The sequence below is a fragment of the Ornithodoros turicata genome, chromosome 6 (assembly GCF_037126465.1).
Source record: "Ornithodoros turicata isolate Travis chromosome 6, ASM3712646v1, whole genome shotgun sequence".
NCBI lineage: Eukaryota > Metazoa > Arthropoda > Arachnida > Ixodida > Argasidae > Ornithodoros > Ornithodoros turicata.
In genome coordinates, this window is record NC_088206.1 from 47,929,754 (window position 1) to 47,945,359 (window position 15,606).

A 15,606-nucleotide genomic window follows, 5' to 3' on the forward strand; every position below is an offset into this window, starting at 1 on the left:
CTTTCGTAAGCGACCGACCCATCGGCGACAACGCAAAAACTGAGTCTTTTTTCTTTTTGTTTCACTGGACCTGCCTTGCAGGGTTTAACCACGCAAGTTGTTGGCTGTTTGCTTTGCGCTGATGCCCGAATCTTTTTATTTTTTTCTCGATTGTTCGGACAAATGCCGTTTTTGTCTGGTCATTACAAGAATTGTGTGCTCCTCCATTGTAATTTATATTTAAGCTATAGCAAGTTCCATCTCTGCTTTTGTTAGGAGGAAAGAAGCTCCCTCTGAAAATGTAGAAGGCTAATAAAATTCCTCTTCCAACGTGGTCCTTTTGAGAAAGTCGTTAACGACTACTCGTATAATGTGGTGCGCATTCTCACAGAGCAGACACATTGACACCTCCGAGCGTCCCATGAAATCCATCGTCGTTTATGTCCTTCACTGCAGCGGCTCCTCTTCATGCTTACCCATTTTTTCTGAGTAGGTTTTTCACCTGACTCTGTCGGACGACCCCCGAGAGGCCACTTTGCCGGCACCCCTTCTATACACCTGAACTCCAGGACCTGCTTCGAAGCTCACTCCCGGCGGGCCCTTACTTATGCATGGGCTGTCTCGGAATACTACACAGTTTAGAGATCCTACAAGTTAGCGCCTCTTTAGGGTATTTTTTATGTTTGCGCGATCAGCAATATACGAGACGAGAAGAAATTGTAAGGAGGGAGTTGGCGTCTTGTTTGAGCCTGTTTCCTTTCTCGAGTTATACGCGCGTCGTCGTCTTTTTTTATTACTGGTTCTTTTTCTCTCTCTCTCTCTCTCTTGCTCTACTGTGTTCCGCCGTTGTACCGTAGTGCAAATTTCTTTCCCCGGAGGCTCTTTTTCACTCAACTTCAACGGTTCCTGTCTTTACGATATCTCTCGGGATCTGTGTGCCGGCAATCGTGCAGACCTGTTACAACTTCGTGCACCTTCGATATCTTTGGAACAGAGTTGCGACGGGAGCTATCCGATGGCTTCACTTTAACGTTTTCGTCGGTTCTTGCCTATGCGTTTGTTGCCGTACGCTTTCTAGCGTTCCACGGGTTTGCGTAGGAATTTCATTTGAGATGTGTACTGGTGGAACTCCATTTCACACGGCTACTGCTATTTATACGCATGCAGACAAGTTAGGTTCGTAAACGAAAATTATCGTGGTGCGCTGTGAAATTTCCAGGGTTGTGCTAGAGGAATGCTTACAAAATTAAATTCATGTCCCGTCTACTCTGAGTGTATTCTGTAAGGGCAGACAATGCACTCGCTTTTCGTGAAGCTTTTTCAAATAGCAGATTTTTGTCTGAAGTTCCCACCAAGTCGTTCGTAAATAAATTGTTGTTGTTATTATTATTCTTTATTCCGCCTGATTCCATAAATCTTACATCCATAAGTATAGTGTCAGATACGTGTTATATCAGCTTACATTCGATGGTTATGATCAATTAGCTGTTTACCTTTTCCTGCATAACCTATGGTTTTTATTTTCTTGCCTTTTGTTGGTAACATCACTGCTGTATAATTTATCTCTCGGTATTTTATGCTTACTTTTTCTTTTGATGTTTTCAGCGTTATTGCTTGCCATTTGTCTGTCAGTCCCCCATCCCACAAGCCTTCTAGGCAAGAATTGGTTCTGTTTCTTTAGTCTGCAATAAAGCGAATTGGACAATTAGGAAACAATAATAGTTTTCGTAATAATAGTCCTCTTTTTGCGCAGGTTTTTAGGAAGCAGCTGATCTCGCTGTCCGGGAGCGTGCGTGTCTGCTTGTTCTGGCGTGCAGCTAAAGCAAAGTTTCGTGGTGCACTGAACGCAATCGTCATTGCGTGCATCACAGTTACCATATCAGAATCTTAAGTTTAAGAAAAACAACCCGAGGGGGGGGGGGTTCCCCTCCCAATCGATTCCCTTTCCTCGTATCCTGATTTCCACGCCGGTGCGTTCGCTTAAAACGTGCTTTCCTCCCTCAACGGTTCCGTGCTCTCCCAGCCAGCTTTTTCTTAGTGTATACATGCATTAAAGGAAATCTTTGGAATGGGATAGCATTTTGGTGTCACGAATGCAACGTGGTCGTGGAATGCAGGGCTGGTCTCGATGAGGCGGAATTGGCCGCTTTGAAATGCGTGCGACTTGTCTGCCTGTGTGGTGGCTTCGAGAAAGACGTTTTCAGCGATGGCAGAATTACACCGCAGTTTTTCTCAGCTTTTAAGTGTCTGACGGTTTTGTTCATTTGCTGCATTTGTCGCAAAACATTTGTTATCAAGCGGGAATATGCGTACAACATACAGGGTGTCCACCGTAACTATAGAAGTAATTTTTAAAAATAGAAAAACCACTTTTCCTAGTTTTAACCAATGGCGATGTACTCTACGTCAATCTTAAGAGGGCACAGGCAAGCTTATGTGTCGATGCATTCATTAACTTTCGTTAATTAACTTTTTGATTATCAAAGATAGGATATTGCCCCAAAGAGAACATCGAATCCCTTGGGGTCACTGGCATCATTACCGTTTTCAGGACAAAAATCGAGACAGTTATAGTGCGAGGAAAGGGCCTGGAAATAAGGCGATCTGGTGGTCATTTTTTGACGCTCAAGTAGAAGCGCTCCCGTTTTCCTTTCTTCTGTATGCTGGAGAGGGAAACGCTGTCGCAGCAATCTGTTCCCCGCTGCGACAGCGTTTTCTCTCCCCCGCATACAGAAGAAAGGAAAACGGGAGCGCTTCTACTTGGACGTCGAAATATGACCACCAGATCGCCCTATTTCCAGGCCCTTTCCTCGCGCTATAACTGTTTCGATTTTTGTTCTGAAAACGGTAATGTTAGCAGTGACCCCAATGGATTCGATGTTCTCATTGGGTCAATCTCCTCTCTTTGATAATTAAAAAGTTAATTAACGAAAGTTAATTAATGCATGGACACACAAGCTTACCTTGCCCTCAAGGCGCAGAGCACATTGCCATTGCTTAAAACTGGGAAAAGTGATTTTTCTATTTTTAAAAATTACTTCCATAGTTACGGTGGACACCCTGTATATCGAAAGCTCCTGGTCTGTACGATTTGTTGGAACAGGGGTCAGGAAATAGGGAATACTTTTGCAACACTGTCGTGTGTCAACATTACGCCAATATTGGATGATATAAACTGCACTACACCACAGTCTAGCTGCGTCCAAGGATAACTGTATTCGTGCGGAAGAATCTTCTAAAGATTCTATTTTGAAGATCGAACAGCGTACGGCCTTTAATAATTACTGTCTATGAAGTAGGACTGTGTGAATAGTAATTTTAAAACGGAAGCGTAGAGTTACACAGACAAGGCAATGCATACAACCGCAGTGAATGCGAAGTGCAAAGGAATCGCCGCCAGACGCCGCTCCGGTGGTTCAGTCGTGTAGTTGTGGTAGTCGACGACGTCTAGGAACACTCGGCATTCAACGCGCTTCGAAGAGCCCCTTCGCTTTGTCCAAAGAATTCTCAAGCCTTGCTAACGTTCCGGCGACGAAACCCCGCAAGCCCGACTGAAACGGTATGGCTGGTTTCTCGCATGGCTCCTGGAGAGGAGATTCAACGCGGGGTAGCTGCTGCGGAGACGCCAACCGAATACGAGAAAGCGAAAGCTCCGCAAAACAACAAGAAACGCGGAGTGTTCTCTCATTGCGCGAATGAAACGTTGTGTGACACCGACTCGTTGTAGTCTAGATTTGCCACGTGAAAGAAGTTCAGTGTGCTAGAGCCTAAGCCCGGCTGTCGCAGACAGATGCGAGATACTTGCACGGATGAATGAATTAGTGAAGGTGTAAGAGTGGATAGAAAAGACGTGTCACTCTGTCCGTCCCCCTTCTTGAGGCACTCAGAGGGGAGAGTTATGCCGATGTGGTGTAATTGCTAACATCCCTGACTTGAAATCAGGGAGGTCTAGGATTGGCGTCGGCACGTATTGACTTTTTGCGGAGTTATTAGAGTTTTACCATACACTTGAATAGTGTTCAACTTTCGGAGCAATGCTCCATGCATACAATGCAGAATGTAAAGTTGTGACACATTTTCATGTAGTGCATCTTGTTGTTAAGGTGGCTGATTGCAGTCGGCCATACGCGCATATACCTTATGGAGATGCGGCATCCTTAACATATTAAAGGTGGTGTGACACTCGGCCCTATGTATGCACGATAACAACAATAACTTTATTTTTGAGATGACGAATGGGAAGTTTCATCGCCAGGGGCGATACTCTACCCCATTGCTGATGGCGAAAGGGGGTAATCAAATAATGAGCCCCTTCACGCTGTACCCTCGAAGCTCTTTAGACATTTTTGGACAGCATAGGACTTCGAACCTTATTATGCACGAGAGACGTACGTGAAATACGATTTTTTACGTCGATGGGAACCTGCATTCCATTTTTTGCAGCGAGGGGCTTAAGAAACACATAGAAAATCTCCACCGCGAATACAGGGACCCATCCGGCTGTGACAGGCATCTCCGCCAGTGAGGCAGCCGCGGGTGAGGTGACGCGCTTACTAAAACCAATGGGAATATCCGAGGATCTCGTCCGTCTGACGTCAAAGCTCGCAACTGAACTTTTTATCACTCTACGGGGAAAAAAAAGGAGTAACATGAGGAGTAATTGCAGCTTCTAGTCCCCTAGACTGCAATTACTCCTCATTTTACTCCCTTAACCCCGAGATTTACTCCCCAGGACTGCAAATGGTCTCCTGAATGCAACAGTCTACGTAAATATGTGCTCTTTGTGAATTTGATGGAATACGACTATATAACTTAGCTAACTCCCACTCACACAGAGGAAAAGTGGAGGAAGTGCCCTATGCATGTCGCAAGACTTTATATCACTCGACATATCACGGTCGACGGTTTAATTAAAATTATTTTAATTCATGCACATGGTACTCTTAGAACAGAGCGTGAAATGCAGTCTCCACTCTGTGACATTCATTTAGTCCCTTGCATTTACTCCGTAAAGGACTGATCTTTGTGGCAATGTATTTAGTTCCCGAAAGGACTAAAATTACTCTCTCTCTCTCTCTTTTTTTTTTCCTTAGACTGTATACGGCTTTGTATCTCGAAAACTACGACATGTACAAACACGATTTCTATCGTTTGATGTGCTTAATATTTTCTCATCGGACTTCGATCGTTATTGTGTCGGGACTCGTTATTTTATTCCCCACATTTCCAGCAGCAATGGGGTAGAGTATCGCCTGTGGCGATGAACCTCCCCACTCTCCAAAGCCAAAATAAAGTTGTTGATTATATTTTCTCATTATTTTTCAAATTTTTCATATACAAAATTTTGTATGTTCTCAATAAAGAGGCGCTAAATTGCAAAAAAAAAATTATCCTCGCTTAAAGGGGCACTAAAATGCAAAAACAACTTGTTTTCACATGAAAGTTCGTGTTTTATTTAGTATGATGCAAGCGAAATTAGTTCACACAGCACTAGCGTTTCGAAGAAAAACTCATTGAAAAGAGAGCCGTCTTGGCGGCAACCACTGAATTCCTCAAGAAGCAAAGCTAGGCGTCATCCAATCAGACAACAGGAGAAGCTCGCGCATACCTATCGTGTCTGCGTGGATTTGGAACGGGTCTTGTCGTCGTGCTCTGTACATGTCCCAGTCAATAAGTATACGAGGAATCAACGTTGAAATACGATAAGGTATACAACTGCATTGTGGAAGCTATGCTAACCTTCACGGTTCTACATAGAAAATGACCGCGCGAATGCATGTAGAATCAACAGTCGTTACGTATCGCAATTTCTACGTTCTTCACTGTTACCTTTATGTTGATACAGCATTTCCTAAGTGTTCTCAGATATCAGTTCTTCTACGTTTTCTTTCGCTACCTCTTCCCAATATATTCTGTACGGGTACTTGATATGTATTAGCGACACACGCAGTACTAAGTGGGCAGCAAAACAAGTGAAGAAGACCTCGCAAGGTGTCACTAGGATATGTCTGAACATGGTACAGGGTTTTTAATGTACAGCTCTCGTCAACCTTAATAATAACACCGGAAAAAATTGTCTCATTTCCGAGCGCGATAACAGCCACCTTTGGGGCACTGGGGGAACGTTAAATGTACAAAATCAATGCTCTAAACTAACAGAATAATTGTGTCCAATTAAGATTTCCTCATGGCCTCAACGGTTGCTGTAATCGCGCTCGGGAACGAGACGATGTATTTTCTGGTGTTATTATTAAGGTTGACGAGATCTGTACCTGCATACCTGTACCACACATTTTGTTGTCAAGATGCTCCAAAGCTTACGTGGGGAAATCTTTCCACGTGCAAGGCATATGGGCAAGCAGATATCAGACACTATATATTGCTTGCTTTGGTTCCGCAAGTTGGAGAGCTCTGCTCGTGTCTGAGTCAAAATGATAAGGGTGACGTTTCTAAATTTAATTAGATTATAGTCGAGCTGCGCTACAGCTTTGGAGCGACGCGAGCGCCACGCTGTGGCGGCAGCGCGCATATATCCGCTGTCGCGGTGGCGATAGCTCTCTTCTGTTTCACTGGCTCCTTAGCTGTCACATCTACTGCATTCTCTGTTTGTCGAATTCTTCGTGTGTTGTGCCATGGAAGACGAAAATCCTAAGCGATGGTCGTCGAGAGGCAACTATTGCTGCATTTAGGCACAACAAACAACACCATGATATCCATGCCTCGTTTATCCATTTACCATTTATCCACCATTTATCCGTTTCTCGGAAAATCACACGGGAAGGATAGGAGAGAACGTTGGATCACAACAGTTCATTGAATTGAATAAGTTCATCTACGCGTAGAAATAAACAATGTGCGGCACATTTTATTTTACGATGAGGTGAGTACAATAAACGCGTGTTGCAGCCAAGTGAAAAGTAGGTACCAACGAAGAGAACTGTCGCATGCAGTGCGTCGGTAACAAGACGAGCGATTTTGCAAACAGCCCTTTTTATATTTCCACGGCCTTTCCTGATGCATACCGCCAATCAGATCACGACGTGGACGCGGCTGACAAGAGGCATCGAAGGGCAGGAGGCATGTTACCATTCATTTCGAAAACGTACGTACGGTCGCCGGGCTACATACGTATTTCTACATCATTGTGAACTCTGACTTCCTGAAGCATGTGCAAAAAGCCCATGTGATTCTCAGTGACAAAAATTTCCGGGGATACGTGCAGACGCATGGACCGTCAATGAACGCCGTTAGTCATGTCAACCTTCTTAGTGGGGCACCTGAATTTAGTCAAGATGACATAGGACCTGGCGTACAATATATCACAAGTAATAATACGTATATAAACGAAAATACGTAAATATACGTAATACTCGAATTCTGGTCACACTTGTGCCCTACATGGGCGACATATTCCACATGTGTTGTGTGCTGTTGAATTTGCTTAGCCCTGTGCTAAAGCAATATTTTTGTTTAGTCTTTTAGTGTAGCGAATTGGAATTATTAGTGTGACAAAAGCCCAATATGCAGAACACTGCATGATGTGGATTGACATTTCGTGCACTGCCCTTGGTGCACTTGGTAGCTCAGGTAGTAGCGTGTAGGATTTTTGCTGAGCACCCGAGGTGCTCAAAATTGTCCGCAGTCCTATACCTGGCTGCACGTGCTCCATGTAGCTAGCCATACAGCAGACCCCCCTTACCCGTAAATTTCACAATTATTATTTAGTGTGTTGACACATGTAAGCCAAATAAATTCACCATAGAAGATTTCAGCCATACCTAAGCGCAAACACAACACACTCGCCTCGTCACTCTACAGCATGATTATGCACGCGCTTTCCGCGAGGGGCGCTGTTGCACAATAGCTAGTGGCGCCACTAGTGAAGCGCATGTCGCATATATGCACAAATAACATGAAAGTGAGTGACATGCTTTAGGCATTAACTCACCATCAGGATAACGTCTATGTTATTTGTTTTTTTTTAATACATTCAGTAGATCCACAATAACATTAAAATTATGCGGCGCTACCATTTTAAATTTTGTTCAACGTAAACATTGTTCAATGTTAGACGACGCAGTTTCTACCTTCCACCAACATTCGGTGTTGACTGAGGTGAGGCATGACGCGCATTGCTGCGTTTTTCAATATCAATCGATCGAATTGTACCCCACGACAGTAATCACGGATTTTCTCGTGACAACAATTATATTCGCGCCCTCTGGACAGCAACACGAGTCTGCTTCGTAAGTCGCAGTGTGTTATTCGCCGGAACTGCACCATGGCGTGGCACGAGCGTGCACGCGGAGCATGGAGTAAGCACCGATGTACGAGCTGAAGCGACGCTCAATGCTCAGTGCCGAGGCGGGAAAGGGTCCAGTATAATTCTGATTGTAGCTTCGTAACGAAATCAGAGCCTTGAATTACGACAACGAGTGCGAAATGAACATAGCGTGTAACGTAATGTGGAGTGAACTCGTGTGGGCATCTCAGTGCCCCCTTAATGCAAGAAGTCGCTGCCTTGACAGCAATACGAAGAGCAGCTATTTCGTGATTCGAGGAAAGGGCAATTTATCCTTTCCCTCTTCTCTCCTTCTTGGGAGGCGCGACAGTGCGGAGAGGCCTCCCATTGGTCTCCGCAAACGATTTACAGCAATGATTGGCCATCTCATCCGCGCCTCTCGAGAAGGGGAAGAGCTTAACTCATAAATCACGAACGACGCCACGGATGAACCCTCTTCATTTTTTGTTGCTGTCAAGGTAACGGCATCGTTGATTCCCGCAAGGAGAGAGTTTTTCACATTCGTGTCTCTTTAATACCCTGGCGTGCAGTACAATGCGTGCACGTTGTAATGGACCATGATTATCGGTGTGCCTTTTAGATGTATTGCGGAGCTTCCACACCATACATCCCTTGCACCAGAAGGAGCCTCGCTTTAATATCCCCCGTAGATGATATTGGAAATCGCGCTCAAGAATTGTGTTCGGTTCTTTCGTAGATGCGCCCTATAATTTATGTTGCAACGCTCATAAATAGTTGAAAAGATTGGACATAGGAAGTTGTTATGTTGAAGGGACAAGTTGTTCATTGACCCGCAGCGTCTTCCCATAATTTGTCTCTACTGCAAGCAGTTAATTCCATCACCACCACCTTTCACTGTCTCGCGGTGGAGTCCACGACCCTGTTTCAGTCGTTATATCCTGCGACCATGCACGTCCCTATTAGATATTCCTTTCTGCAGTCGCACATTAAATTATTTACACATTTTCGGTGTAAATATCTCGCCATCTGGCGCAAACCACTTTGGTGTAAGAATTCACACCATGCAAAGGGGTGCTTCTAAATGGTGTACACGCTGCGACAATGTGTGTCTGTCGACAATGGGGAGATGGTAAAGTTTGGAGAAGTAATGTGATGAGGTCCACTCACGAGGCAACAATAATGGGGTATCGGATGATGGGCGTGGGTCCACAGATGAACCCAGGTGCTCCTCAACCTTGGAAGGTTGACCCCTTATTTGGGAGAGGGACCAATGAGGTCGCTCCGCAGGCAATAGACAAGAGAGGGAGATTGGGGAGCTGTGCAGACAGCTGACTTACTTCCGTAGCGTATTCTACAACAAGCCCCTTCACAAAGTGATTCTGCAGAAAACGCGATTTCCAGTTATTAGGAAATTCGTTTGGTACCAAAAATATAAGGAAATTTGTTTGGTACTCTTGAAGTACGTTTCTCCTTCGCAGGTTCATGTACGTTTAGTGTTTATCGCATTATTTGGACAAAGTCGGAGGTGAACCTGCGCCTTTTTTGGCCTACTTTTTCCGGGCACAACTTCCGCATGAAGTAAAATAGATTTTTGCGAAAGAGATTTTCCTCACTCATAGTTTTCTCATTTTGTGCCAAACAGTTCTTCGGATGTGTTGCACTGTTTGAGGATCGTATGCGGAGTGTAGATGTTTCGAGTGTAGATGTTTATTGTTGGTGCCGCACGCCTCTCCATGTCTCTCAATTACTTTGGATATGGCCGTCCTGACACTCGGCTCTATACAGCACAAAAGTATACGTATAGTACAAAAGTATAGTATACCTTGGCCGACATTCGTCTGGAAAGTCTTGGGAAAACTTAGAAAAAATCTCAGACAGCACAGTGTTGACCTGTACCTATGTTTCGGTCTACCGCAGCTGGTGCCCTGGCATTCCAACACGCGAGGGTGCAGAACAACCACGTCCACTTCGTCGCTTAGCGGTGCCGAAAAAAGGATTGCGCTGCCGCACCTGCAGCTCGGTTTTATTTCCCCCCATAGAAAACGAAGTTATGTACAATATATACAGGGTTGCCAACAAGGCTACCCCCCCCCCCCCTTCACGTTGGTAATCAGGTCTATTGCATCCAGCCAGACTAGTCACCTCCGTAGGTCTCAAGGTTCGACTGAGACTGTCCAAGTTGTAACCCGCATCCGGTTGCAGACACCAGATTCTTCATGCCGCCAACCGCCTTAGTCAGGTAGTCTGCTGTCATTCGGTCTGTTGGGAGGTATGTCATGACGAAGTTCCCGTTCTCTACTTCTCGTCTTGCAAAGAGATATTTCAGGTTAATATGTTTTGAACGCTGGTGCTTGACAGGATTTTCCATCAGGCATATCGCGGACTGGCTGTCACTCCTAATTTCCATTCCTTTAGTGCCGTATTTGTTGAACCCAAGTTCATGAAGTAGCATTTGTAGCCACTTGCCTTCCTTGATTGCCTCCGTAGCGGCGATGTACTCAGCATCGCACGTCGAGAGCGCGACCACTTGCTGCTTGGTCGATCTCCAACTTACGGCTCCCTTCGACAGCGTAAAGACGTATCCACTCCGCGAATGACCCGTTCCTGTCTCATTCCAGCTTGCGTCGCAATGTCCGACGACAGGTTCACCACATGCCCGATCCGTAATACCAGCGTCCTTTGTGCCCTGTAGGTACCGTAGCACCCTTTTCGCCATCTTCCAGTGTGATGGTGAAGTTTGTATTGTACTGGCTCAAATGGTGGTACTGGTGCCGGTTCGTCTGTGTGTCTCCCACGTCCTGTTTCCATAGGGGTCTTGACGGGCTTGCAGCCTTCCATGTGGTAACGTTTTAAGATGTCCTTTACGTATTTTCCTTGGCTTATCGTCAGCTGCTTAGTCTCCTTTTTGCGGTCCACTTCAATCCGCTGAGTTTGCGCCTCAATGTAAGCCTTCTCTCCAGGATTCGTCCCTGACTGACCTCCTGTAGCCTTGTCCATACGCCCTTGGCTGTAGCCTGGTTGATGACATATGCTGTCTGAAAACTCGACAGAGTCTGCACAATTGCGCTGAGAGCTTCTGTGTCCCGCTTGTCCCAAAGAGCTCTCGCTTCTGTTGCTTCCGGTGGGTTGTCTTGAATGACCGTCCAAAGTCCCCGCGCCTTCAAGAACGAGGTCATTTTGAACTTCCACGTCGGATAGTTTGTCCCGTCCAGCTTCTCGGTGAAGGTCGTGAAGGTCTGCACTGGAGCTGCCATCCCCTCTGACGACATTTCTGACGGCGACTTTTCACGTTCTCTTCAGCGATGAGGTCCCCTTTCCTGGACAGGTCCGAAACGAGCGATTCCTGGGCCCATAACCTATGTTGACCTGTACCTATGTTTCTGTCTACCGCAGCTGGTGCCCTGGCATTCCAACACGCGAGAGTGCAGAACAACCACGTCCACTTCGTCGCTTAGCGGTGCCGAAAAAAGGATTGCGCTGCCGCACCTGCAGCTCGGTTTTATTTCCCCCCATAGAAAACGAAGTTATGTACAATATATACAGGGTTGCCAACGTGGCTACCAACACACAGCCAGTGGCAGGATTCGAACCCACCACCTCCCAGTCTTCAACACCACGAAGACCGCACCCACTGAAGTCGGCCCAGGACACGTAAACCCCCTGTCCCTTACTCCTTCCTGCTGTCCTCTCCCCATCTGTCCACGTCTGTACGTCGCTCATAGCCACAGTTGCTTCGCAGCGCTAACACGGAACAAAAAAGTGCAAAAAGTAGCGATTAATTTCTCGCAAGTAATTGAATGACTGACGGAGACCTAGTTTTTAATATCGACGAATAAATATCGAATAAAATATCGACGGAGTTCAAACAGGCTAAGTCTAAAAAAATTGGCGTGAGAGGACTAAGAATCGAACTACATCACATATCCCGTACAGCGTGTTCATGGTGACTATTTGTGTGAAACTACGTACCTACGCGTACGTTATACTGCATTCCACAAAGAGGTAGTGAAGTCAGACAGGGCGAGTGGCCGTCCATCCGTCTCCTCTAAAGCGTGCTTTCACTGCATTAGCGAACGTACGCCGGAGAAGCAATATCCTTCTCCCCGAATATCTTGGCGCAGAATGAAGAAGGGCGAACAAGACGGCAGTCTAAATGAAGAAACCGACACTTGAGCCGTTTTTACGGAAAACCACTTACTTTAGCCGTCACAGATCCACACATTGCATCACCAGGTCAAAGGCCCCCGAAGCTCGGGCCAAATAATACCAGACGAGTGTCAATGCGCTCCAGTTGCGGTAGCTCCTACGAAACGCCATCTGAACCGCGCAGAGAAAAGCTACCACGAGCGTGCCAAAAATAAACCAATCTAATTACGTGGAAACTGGCTTTGTTCTTCGCGACCAACCGAATGGCGTATACACTGCGGTAGAATTCAATTTCCCCGCGCAGGTTTTGTCGGAATCGCCAGAAAGCCTTTGTGGCCAAAAGGACAAAAGTGACTCTCGTGCTGGACTCACATGCTTAGCCTCGTAAAGCTTTGTAACCACTTTGATCAGCGACAGTGCCAGCCTCGAGCGTATACTTGTTCTGCCGGCTGCTACGTCGGAGCGTCAGAGTCCCGTGGCATTCGAAGTCACTAATAGTCATGAAGTCATTTCAAGTCATAGAATAATTCGCGGAGACGATAAGGAGAGTGCCGCTGTACAAACTTCACACCAAGTACGTTCGTCGTATGTACTCTGAACATGATGCAAATTGCACAAACATCCTGCATTTACAAGCAACTGAACCAACACCGCATTCGCCTGCGTTTCCCCTGATCCCTGGTGGCATTAATGCCGTGGTACATGACAGCTCATATTCATTTTCTTTGATTGAATGTAGCCTACAGTTCACGACTTAGCTCCAGGTAACGAAAATCATCCAACATGTTCCCCACATCATCACCAGCGATGGGTTAGAGTATCGCCCCTGCGATGAGACTCTCTATTCCACATCTTAAAAATAAAGTTGTTGTTGTTCATCGAACATGAGGGATAGTCAAGGACGACCTAACGTGCACTCGATTAGATATCAGTGGACTACAATCTGTATTCACGATTCGGTAACGGAACTTTTTATTTAGAAGGACAGCCTGGCGCCGTTTCCGCTCGGTTTACCGGTGATACCTTCCGGACGGATGTCTCCACAGTCCGCCACTAAGTCAGACACATGCTACCCTTACACTAGCCTCCCTGGACAGCAGGACCGACCTAGCGAGGAAATGTGGAGCCGTCGTTAGCGTTGATCATCGTTAATCAGTGACTCGCGACGAATTAGTCGTAGCGCCCGTTATCATCATTCATGTTCCACTGGTGTGCACTTGACATCGTTTTGCGTCCGAAGTAACCCATCCGTAATTGCTGCATCGTCGGTCTTCGAACGGATCGAAAACGTAGTGGCACTTCCCTATTCTAATAGTCTTTCCTTATCTATTACGATCCATCTATCTGACGGCGATAACGAGCCGTAATAAATGGCGGAGTAGTGGTAATAACTGTAGCCGTTCACGATAGGTTATGTGATGGACAAGTTTTTTTCCCCTCCTCTTTATGTAGCTTTCTGTCTGTAACGTAACTTTTCCTCTTTTGCACATATTGCAAACGCATGACATGTTTCACCACTGCTCGCTCCAAAGTTGGCACCCCCATTTCAAGAAAATCAAGAAATCAAGAATCAAGAAATGGTGTTTTATGGATGTTTTGAACGAATACTTCGGTTGATCTTTCCAAAATTGAACCTCTGTATGCAATAAGGGGATAAGCCGAATAATCCCTTCATTAGTATTTTTCTTCCAATGGCATCTACATACCAGAATGTACCTGTCAAAAAAAAAAAAAAAATAGGACCGTATTGCAATTTATTGACTCGCTATAGGAGGGTAAGAAACGGGAAATGCACGCGTGTCAATGGGATGGACAGCTAGATTAGGCCCCTTTTCTACACACGCATACAAATGGTGTGGCTTAAATTTTGCTACGATGCGGAAATGAACTTCGGCTTCCACTCGAAAAACATGTGCTTCCTACCTCACGTGACCGTGTCAGCAGTGCTACTGAGCGTTGTAATCGGAAAAACGTATGCACTATGCTAATAGGTCATATTTTGCTGGCTATACAGAACATTATTTTTAAGATTGTGCTCGTTTAGCAGCGCAATAACCACGATTTAGGCTCCTCCACTGCACAAAGGTAAGTTTGCCCGTCCTGGCGTCACCATGAATGTCCGACTCGTGAAAATTGTTTTGTTCCTGCACGAAAACCCTGTGCGTACGGTCTTATATAGAAAAAGGGGCTATGTCATGCTTCTGGGATTTGTTCAATTTCTGCTAAGTCACACACCCAGATACGATGCTAATGGGACATGTATGTAGAGTAGACACATGCATATATGTTACACATTTTGCATTTGCGTTATTCGAGGAAACTCATCTGCAATTACTTTACGAAATATTCACATGAAGTTTTCTCGGTTTGGGATTTTTCGACTTATCCCCTTATTGCATACACAGGTTCGATTGTTTTTCTAGTCTGCTCTGTTTTTCTACATATTTAGTTTTCGAACATGTAAAACATTGCTGGAAGAAAGCAAATGAGAATTAGACGTTTCGTTTCAGATTGTGTTTAAAAACAACGCCGAAGAGGGTACATCTTCACTGATAGCAGCACATAATCTCCTTGTGGTTAACAGTCAAAAGTGTTTCAAACCCTAACCTGCGTGACACTTCCATCGCCTTGTTTTCTCGCCTTAAGAATCGATACCCCATTTTATTACTCGTTGCTTCGAAACATATCGGCGAAGCTGTATCACACGATGCTCATACCCACAACAGGGTGAACCTGTTTCACAGGTGTGTCAGAGTCGTACATAAAACGTACACGGTATGCATTATAAATTTCGCGACATAGTGTTGTAAAGCAAGAGGTAAAGAGCCCTACTCGTAGACTTATCACTACGCGGTACATCGGTGTCATAGTGTTCGTCATTGTACGGGACTAAAACCTACTGCACGGTCTTGTGCATATGTCACGTTTAACTGACTCTATTATGGGACTGTACAATCTGGTTCGCTCGCTTTCATGATCTCTAGTGGCCAGTGCGTCTTGAACTTCTTTCATCTCCTCTGCGATATTAAAGTCGTTGGTATTAACTTGTACGGCATGATGCGGAGCGCAGGACAGAGCACCAATAGACATCGTTTGAAAGTTACTTCAGCGGCATCTCACGAGGAAGCGTCAAGTGGTTGTGTTATGGTTGGAAAACGGCTCGTCGTCAATGGGTATTCTCGTGGGCTTTGCTGTTGGTACGAATATCAAAGGGTGGG

General features: G+C 45.5%; 1 protein-coding gene across 3 annotated transcripts in view; it reads left to right on the forward strand.

The window, feature by feature from the left end:
* The window catches only part of LOC135396633 (ninein-like protein), a 212,267-nt gene that overhangs the window by 134,801 nt on the left and 61,860 nt on the right, over positions 1–15,606 (forward strand). The window lies entirely within an intron of this gene.